This window comes from Budorcas taxicolor, chromosome 18, assembly GCF_023091745.1.
Source record: "Budorcas taxicolor isolate Tak-1 chromosome 18, Takin1.1, whole genome shotgun sequence".
Classification (NCBI taxonomy): domain Eukaryota; kingdom Metazoa; phylum Chordata; class Mammalia; order Artiodactyla; family Bovidae; genus Budorcas; species Budorcas taxicolor.
Window position 1 is genome coordinate 8062680 of NC_068927.1, and position 9890 is coordinate 8072569.

General features: G+C 45.9%; 1 non-coding gene across 1 annotated transcript; it reads left to right on the top strand.

Annotated features, from left to right (window-relative positions):
- The first annotated feature begins 9438 nt into the window (after positions 1-9438).
- Positions 9439-9510, top strand: TRNAR-GCG (transfer RNA arginine (anticodon GCG)). Its single transcript has one exon. It is a non-coding gene; the product is annotated as a tRNA-Arg (tRNA).
- The last annotated feature ends 380 nt before the right edge of the window (positions 9511-9890 follow it).

Here is a 9890-nt window from a genome sequence, read left to right on the forward strand (position 1 = left end):
GCAGTCCCCACCCCTTTTATGGCAGCAGGGACCCGTCTCATGGAAGACAATTTTTCCATGGACCAGGGAGGACGGAGATAGTTTGGGGGATGATTCAAATGCATGACACTTAGTGTGCACTTTATTTCTATAGTTATTACATCAGCTCCCCCTCAGACCATCAAGCACTGGATCCGGGAGGTTGGGGACCCCTGCTCTGGAGCACCCCCAGACACTACAAGTCCCACCAAGGACCTCCGTCACCTCTCCCCTGCACTTCACGTCAGCCTCTCTGCATGCATCCCTCCAGCCTCTCTCATGAACTCTGTATCGGCAGGGCTTACGTCTCTTCTCACTCATCATAGAATCCACAGCCTCTAGTAGACGAGGGGACCAGTAAGTTACTGTGAAGCAGGTGAACAAATCCAGAACAACGGCCTAGAGTGCCAGAGCATCACGTTCAACCTCGTGATTCTGGGACTGGGTGGAGGGATTCAATGGGTGATTGCAAGGGTTGATTAACCTTACTGGTTTGATCTGCCAAAGAAAGAATCCCTTTGCTTCACTGGTTTGCCAGTGGAAACACATCAAGGAAGGGAAAAAAGCATACATGCACCCCTATGTTCTGAGCAGCGCTATTCACAATAGCCAAGATGTGGAGACAACCTAAAGGCCCACTGACAGATGAATGGACAGACGACGGGTGGGTTCCATACACAACAGAATACTACTCAGCCGTGAAAAAGAGTGAAATGACGCCTTCTGCAGCAACATGGGTGCAACCAGAGATGGTCGTGCTGAGTGCAGGAAGTCGGGATGAGAAAGAGAAATGCTAGATGACACCACTGACATGTGGAACCTAAAATACGACATGAAGGAGCAGATCTACAAAACAGAAGCAGACTCCTGTGTGGAGAAAAGACCTGTGCTTGCCAAGGGGGAGCGAGGTGGTGGAGGGGAGGAGCGGGGGGGTCGAGATGAACAGAGGTAAGCTGTTCTATAAGCAATAAGGGTCCACTGCATAGCACAGGGAACTATATTCTGTGACAAACTGTAATGGAAAAGAATTTTTAAAAGTAATTTATATATATATATATACATATATGTATAACCAAATCACTTTGCTGTACAGCAGAAATTAACACTGTAACTCAACTAAACTTCAATAAATTTTTTTAAAAAAGTATAACAAGTTGCACAAGGACTTTTGACCTAAAGGTGGCTTTCAGTTCAGTTCATTTGCTCAGTCGTGTCAGACTCTTTGCGACCCCCTGAATCACAGCACGTCAGGCCTCCCTGTCTATCACCAACTCCCGAAGTTCACTCAGACTCACGTCCATCGAGTCAGTGATGCCATCCAGCCATCTCATCCTCTGTCATCCCCTTCTCCTCCTGCCCCCAATCCCTCCCAGCATCAGAGTCTTTCCCAGTGAGTCAACTCTTTGCATGAGGTGGCCAAAGTACTGGAGCTTCAGCTTCAGCATCATTCCTTCCAAAGAAATCCCAGGACTGATCTCCTTCAGAATGGATTGGTTGGATCTCCTTGCAGTCCAAGGGACTCTCAAGAGTCTTCTCCAACACTGCAGTTCAAAAGCATCAATTCTTCGGTGCTCAGCCTTCGTCACAGTCCAACTCTCACATCCATACGTGACCACTGGAAAAACCACAGCCTTGACTAGACGGACCTTAGTCGGCAAAGTAATGTCTCTGCTTTTGAATATGCTGTCTGGTTGCTCATAACTTTCCTTCCAAGGTAGGTCCTTATTTTCTCACATTCCCATCTAGCCCCTTAAGAGCTCTTTACCTGTCAATCATCCTCCTTGACTTTCCTCGCAGGCCCACTGAAATGAATGGGGCCATTTTTCTCCCGGCTGCTGAAGCTCAGGATCTCGGCTTCCTCTTTGGCTCCTGCCTGTTCTCTCCCCTCTGCCACCAACTGGTGGACGGCCTTTGCTGAGCTTTCTTTCCGTCATCTCCACCACTTGCTCTTTCTTCTCTAGCCTCTGCCCCGACTTCAGTTCACTCGCCTACTCTTTGCTTCTGAATGGCGACGATCACCACCTCAGCCTTCTTCCTCACTTCTGATGGTAAACCCTGCTGGAATCCATTTCCCAGTGACACCTGGTAATATTTCTCAGCTACAAAGCATCCATTCAGCAAGTGCTTATTGATGATGCTATTGGAGGATGGCTGCTGTGAAGGCCCTGGGGATAGAAGGCTGCCTGTGACCTTCCAGAAGAGACAGGTGTGTGACCAACGGCAGGATTCCGGGGCATGGGTGGGGTGGGAGGGAGTGGCTGCTATCAGAGGTGGTGAGCAGTCTTGGCGACAGGGGAGGCTGAAGAGGCATCTATTCCCTCCCTCCCTCTCTGCCTTCTTTCCACTCTGGCTTTGTCTGGCTCATTCATTCATTCAGAAAACACTATCCGGTGATGGACCAGATAATCAAGATACGTTAAGAGAGTGAGGGGTGGGTATATGGAAGTGAACATGACGTGGCATCCCCCCTTAAAGGGCTGACTTGTTGGTGCATATGTGTGCACACATGTGTGTACACACAAACTCACCCATTTACACACTGGGTGCAGGGTGCTGAGTTCCAGAAACCTTGATGTCCTCAACCCTCCAGCTCTTCAGATGGGGCTGAATGCCTTTACAGAGTGCAGGGACGAATGAATGAACACATAAAGGAATGACTGACCTCGTGCAGAAAGTCCTGAGTGTATTCACAGGACTCAACCTCTGTCAGCAGGAGAGTTTTGATTAGAATTTGATTGGCGTTGAGTAGAAAATGCCCAGTAATCCAAAGGCAGAATCTCTAACATCGTGCCTGCACAAGGGGGTTCGAGGTGTGGACCTCGTTCAGCTCAGAAGAGACGACCGCTTGTCTCCATCCAAACGCCCACAGCTTGCTCCTCATCACAGACGCCCCAGGTGCCCAGCTAGTTTGCAGAGGCCTGGCTGTCTGCAGAAGACAGGGCAGCTGGACTCAGTGATTCCACACTGACTTGATGTCCTTCGCGAGAGGGGATGCTGATGGTGATGACCGTGATGGTGTCACGCGTCAGCCACCACCTACTGCACACGTACTAGCGGCCAGGCACTGCCATAGGCAGCAGGCCAGTGAAAGAGACAATTCTTAGCGCCTCATCACAAACGGGGACGCTGAAGCTCTGTGTGTGAAGGGACCCAGAAAAATTATTGTAATTGACCCCTGATCAAAGAATCACCCCCTTCTCTGCCCTCTTACATGTTGATAAGTCCCAGTTTACTCCCACGTGGCTTCTAGCCTCTGAATCTAACACGCTCCGGGAAGCACAAAATAATGGCAGAGGATGAAGGACTTTGTAAGTGACGATGGAAACACGGGTGGTATCAGGGTATATGAAATACCACGTCAGAGAAGTGTGTTGGAAGACGCCGCCTTCAGAATGCAAATAGAAGGCAGACTACAGACCAGTTTCTGTTCCTGAGAAACTGGTCAGCGCACCTCTTTCCAAAAGCTGAGACTGCCTGGGGGAACAGCTAAGGAGCAGACGCTCCAAGCATTATTGGAGAGAAAAATAACCGCGAACAACCAGAAGGGTTACCCTGTCACATGGATTAGGATTTCAGTTTTAAGTTGAATTTAGCTGGCTGTGGGTTGTTTGTTGTTTTCTTTTTTTTAATATATATATAGATATGTTTGCTTCTCTCCTTTAGTTTTATTCTGACTTTTCTTTATACTGATTACATAATGACTTACCCTGGATGGGAGGAACAGATTCCTTTGAATAAGTGAAACTTACTAACCGCAGGGACAGAGTCTTATCTTGTCTTTCTGCTCTGCTTTTGGGGAGAAGGAGGGAGACGCAAGGAGGGATGATCCAACCTGGCTCTGAAATTATTTAACAGCCCTAACTCCAACTAAAGACCAACGGCTCCCAGCTGAGGACCCCTGCGCTAGAGCGGACCTCTGTTTTATCAGCCCGGAGATGACTCACTGAGGTCTCCCAGGGAATGGGCTTGAGACCCTCCAGAGCATGGTCTAAGTCCAGGATGGGGCAGCTCACAGACTCGTCAAGGTTGTAAGAGAAGCCAAAAGAAAATAAAACACAATGCGAATGTTCTTCCTTTGGTCCTGGCTCTAGAGAACACACTCTTTCAGGCAGTCAGGGGTTTGCAATGAGACACCTAAGTGCACAGACTTCTTTCAAGGCATATGCTTCTTGCACCAACCAAACATTTAATTTTCTTTCTTCTTAATCGGTGTGTTTTGTTATGGCTCACATCTCCCACAGATCTGTTCAGTGGTGGCTAAATGCAACTTGGGCATTTCCAGTAGCACTCCATTGGACACTCTGAGCCTAGTAATTACAACAGCTATTCATTGACTGAGAATCTGCAGTTTTATTTTGTCTGCAGGACAAAATAGCACCAGCTGCCTTAATGGTAGTTGAGGCAGCACTGGGTGGATGAGAGTTATAATAGTAATAATGTTAATAATAGTATTATTAATTTCTATCCCCGTTCCTTAGCTTCTATCCACATTCTTAAGCACCAAAAATTGTGCTAACCATGATCTCATTTAATTCTTCCAATAGCGATGTGTGAGAGGTATTATCTACATTTTATAGAGGTGTGTGTTTGTGCCAAGTTGCTTCAGTTGTATCTGACTCTTTGTGACCCTATGGACTATAGCCTGTCAGGCTTCTCTGTCCATGGGATTCTCCAGGCAAGAATACTGGAATGGCTTACCATGCCCTCCTCCAGGGGATCTTCCTGACCCAGGGACTGAACCCACATCTCTTGCATCTACGTACATTGGCAGGTGGGTTCTTTACCACTGGCACCACCTGGGAAGCCTACATTTTGTAGACGAGGAAGTGGAAACTCAGAAGGATTAAGACGTGTTGTGACTACCTGGCTAATTGTATGATTTCTTCTCCTTGAATTGACTGTAATGGTGCACTCTTTCCATGGTCATATTTTATGGCTTTGAAAGTATGCCTGGAACAGAATACGTAATCAATGGCCTCTGGTAAGGATTAGCAGCACCGCTGCTACAGACCAACAGCTACACTGACTCCCTATGAGTAGCATCAACCCTGTTGTACAGATATGGAGACTGAGGCCAAAGCCTCAAAGCTAGGATATGGCAGAACCACACATCAGTTCAGTTCCAAACCACACCCCTTCCAGTCACTGGGCCTGCTGTTCTTTAACAGGACTCAGATTCTTTAACCATCTCTGAGGCAACTTCCTTTTGTCATAATGGAAATGGCCTGCCAAGTCTGGGCTAGCCAGGAGTAACCCTTAAAACTGGCCACCAGCCTGGTCTTTCCTTTCAGGTGAAATGTGATGGGAAGAATCCATGTTTCCCAAAGCCTCCTGCACCGGGCACCAGCTGCCCCTTGACATCCTCGAGGCCTGGCAGGGTGGCCCTGCCCTGGCCTCCCCGCTAGAATGATGGAGGCTCCTGTGTGCACGCGAGCCTTTGCGTTCTGCAGCCAGCAGCCGCAGCCAGAGACCAGTGATAAGTAGACATCGTGTAAATTCAACTGCGTGCACCCTCTCTCCCTACAAATCATGTGACTTCCTATTAACAGCACCGCTGGTCTTACCAAACCGATATTTCCTGTCAAGGCTTTAGACTAATTGTGGTTTTAACAAGGGTAACATCATGCATTTCTGTGAGAGGGAACAACCGTAGGTCAGACAGTCAGACGGGCAGTCTGGAAAACAGATCCATACTCTGAACCTTTCAGGCTGATGGAAAACCCAGATAAGTGTGCTGGTGATGTGCAAGTTATCTGGGGAGAATCAGACTCGAGGGAAATGAACTCTGCTCGGCTAAAGAAAGTGTTAGTTGGTCAGTCGTGTCCGACTCTTTGTGACCCTATGGACCGTAGCCCACCAAGCTCCTCTGTCCACGGGATTCTCCAGGCAAGAGTCCTGGAGTGGATTGCCATTCCCTTCCCCAGGGGATCTTCCCAACCCAGGGACTGAACCCAGTTCTCCTGCACTGCAGGCAGATTTGGAGGCCTCAAAGGTGGAGCACTGGCTTTTTGCTTGGTGTTTAAGAAAAGCAATCCATGAAGACTGGAGACTCTAGACCCTGACAGATGTGGGCCTGACCGTGCTTGGCCCAAGGAGTCAGCGGGCCTGGGACCGGCTGCACTCTCTCTGGGGTCCCGCGCTCAGCCTCTGGAGTTGCAGCGCACATGATATGACCGCTGATGGCGACTGCGGAGCGCGTCGCTCTTGGCTGCACTCTCTCCACAGTTCAGAGGCCCTGTAATTGTTCTGCTCTTGGGAAAGGCTGAGGCCTCCGCAGGGGAACATATCTGCCCTGACTGGCTTGTTGTTTGGCAGAAGAGATATGCCGTGATTGAGCTCAGGGCTCGTGAACTCAACCTGCGCCTTGGAAAACAAAATGAAGATGAGAGAGAGGTTTGAACTTCTTCCCTTAACCCACATCTGGCTCAACAGCCCCCTTTTCCTGTTAAGACGTCAAATGTGGTATGACAGGGTACCATTTATCACTGAGACGTCCTCCACGGCTTCCTTTTCCTGTACCCTGTCTCTTCCACTTACTTTAGGTCAAACTGAGACATTTCTTACAGGGGAGCTTTCAACTTGGGTGACACTTTCCTGATGCTGAATCTTGTTCCAAAATGCCACAAGCAAAGTCGCCGGCCTAGAAGATCAACATGTCACAGGGCTTTCATTGTTTTAGGCACAACTCAATCATGTTTCTTCCAGCTCATCTGGGAATTTTGTTTGCTAAATAAGGGTCTATTCCTACCAGGAAAATTCAAAACGACCACTAGGAAACACTAAAATCCACTTCCACCTCCCCGTTTAATTGATTTAATAGAAAATGCATAAGCATAGATTTTTTTTCACTGGATTTGGCCAGTAGAAGTTTCTGCAAAAATAGAAATGTTCCATTTCTGGACTGTCCAATATGGTAGTCAGTAGCCACATGGGGCTACTGAACAACTAAAATGTGGCTACCACAACTGAATTCATTTTAATTAATTTAAAATTAAAACTGAGAAATGCAAATAATGCGCGGTAGACACTGGTAGAAATGTTCAGACCGTGAACTGTGCTGTGGATGGAGAAGGGTTAAGATTTATTTTAAAAATTCCAGTTATCTATTCACTGGAAACATGTCTGCAGGTTGCATACGACCTTACTTTTGTTGACCTGAACATATCTCAGAAAAAGTGAAAGAAGAAGAATGTTCCATTCATATTAAGAAAATGATGCCTTTCTCTTGAGGTCTGGGGCAAAACAAAGAACAAGAGGAGAACTGGCCTGGTGCCTGGGTTAGGTATTGGATATTCATTCATTCATTCACTGGTTAATTTAATACTTACTAAATCTCTACTATATGCCATGTACAACATTTCAGTTGCTTTATCTATAAAAGGAGGAGAAATAATAAATAATACCTAAATAGATATTGCATGCAATACACTTGGTGAACTGTAAGCCACCAGGGAAATTTGACCCAGATTGGTATTTTCTTTAGCCTTCTCAACCAAGAAGAGATATTCAAACTGGAAGGGGTACTTAAATTGCAAATGAAACTCCAGAGAGGGCACAAAGGATAAAGAAACAACCCAGCCACCTCAGATGATTATTCTAGATAGTTCAAATCCATGCATCTGGATAATTAATATCCTGAGATAATGAAAAGACTCATAGGGGGAAATGGAACAGCTCAATAAAACAGGGAGAAAGGAAGAGCATCACTACAATGTCTCAGTCTCAGAAGAGAAAAACGAGGAAAGGACACTTCAGAAAACTATACGATGGTAAAGTTTGTGTTGGCACAACTTAAGAATGGATTATTAACAAGTTGATTTTGAAAAAGCAAAGTGGAAACCTAGTATCTCAAGGGAATGGCACAGTACAAATGTGTTTTGATCTCAGAAAGCATATGATACTGTCCCTTAAGAAATACCTAAAGACAAGATGGAAAGATGTGAAGTGGATGAGAGGATTATCAGTGGATTTGTTGCTACTCAACCAAATTCTGTCTTCTAATTTACGAACACCTTTCACATAGAAGGGGCTTGATCACACAGAGATGTGATCAGATCTCAAACTGATAAGGCAGAGGTTCTGAGTGTGGTCCTGGTACCTGCAGCATCAGCACCAGCTGGAAACTTGTTCGAGATACAGATTCTCCCACCCCATCCCCAGACCCACTGAATCAGACACTCTAGGGTGGAGCCTAGCCATGTGGGTTGTAATCAAGCTGGCAGGGTTATTCCAGTGCCTGACAAGGTTTGAGAGCCGCTGTGCTCTGGGGAAGAGCAGAGAAAGAATGAGGGGCAGCTGGTACGACAAGAGGGCTCTGGGAAAGTAAGGTTAAATGGGCCTTTTAGGGGGTTTGCTGTGTGGTATATAAAATGATTCTCCTTCAGTGTTCTCTCTACATGGCTTCAGTAAAACTTTATATTACTGCTCAAGAATCTTGGGATCAGACGGATTTTCTCTTGCACTGGTCTCGTAGCAGGGGCCTAACTGAATCTGATGACCGTTCTGTTGCTAATGAGGTCAATCCAACTCTTGCAGACCTGTCTGGGTTGCAATTGTCTAAGGTCAATCTGTTCCCACTGTTCATCCTCCCAACTTATATAAACACGAGCCACTAATAAGACTATTTAAATGAGCAGATTTCCAGCAGGAGGTTGATCAGTAGTTGTAGTTCTTGCAAGCAAATTTACCATCTTTTGCACTGGGATAGACGACATTTCTGAAGAACACACTGGAGTTACATTCTAACAGTATGTCCTGACTGCGACATGCTGATAACACACCTTGGAGGCACAGTCAGCAAAGATCTACAGAGACCAGTTACAGCCACAGGTCAGAAAATTTTATATGTACCTGTCTAAAAAGATTGCTGGGCATAGGTGGGTTTTTTCTAACTTCCCCTTCCGAAAGCACTTACTCTAATAAACACACTGAGATGAAATGATCATGTCATTGATGCATAAGAAAGATAATAAGGTATTAATATACAGCCCAAATAAATTCAACTCCCTTTGAGGGAAATAGCTAACTTGCCAATATGTATGAATCAATTTAACTTATAAAAGGAACAGAGTTTCTCACTGGATTACACCAAGAATAGTGATTAACAGACTGTCAATTCTAATATGAATTTTGTCTCTGCCCAAGTGAAGGTTTAAAATTCATTTCATTTTTATGCATAAAATTCTTCCACTGATTTTTTTTTCTTCAGTTTTAAGCTCTATATTTTCTCTCTGGAAGAAAAAAGATGGAGGAAAGGGATGAAATGAAATTTTAAAAGTCCAAACCCTTCCCTTTTAATATATAGCTTACATACTGTTTTCTCGATTAGGTTTTTTAATGTTCACTGATTTATGTAATAGATGTTTCTGGGGACCTACTTTTTAAAAAGCCTGACACTTTTTAAGGCTCTAAAGGATGGCTTCCCTGGTGGCTCAGATGGTAAAGTGTCTGCCTGCGATGCAGGAGACCCGGGTTCGATCCCTGGGTTGGGAAGATCCCCTGGCAAAGGAAATGGCACCCCACTCCAGTACTCTTGCCTGGAAAATCCCATGGATGAAGGAGCGTGGTAGGCTAGAGTCCATGGGGTCACAAAGAGTCAGACACGACTGAGCGACTTCACTTCACTTCAAAGGATACAAACTGTGAGCCTGCCCTCGAGAGGAAAGAGAATCATCAAGCAGATAAAGAAGTCTACGATTTTATATACATTATATAATGCATATGTATATAAAATACAGGCTCACAAATTGTGAGGTTTGGTGGCAGAAAGGAGCAGGGATGGGAACCAGAGTAAGGATGACCTGTTCATTCAGGGGATCATGGATCCCTCTCTGAGGTGATACTGAAGCTGAGACCCACAGGACAAGCCATCA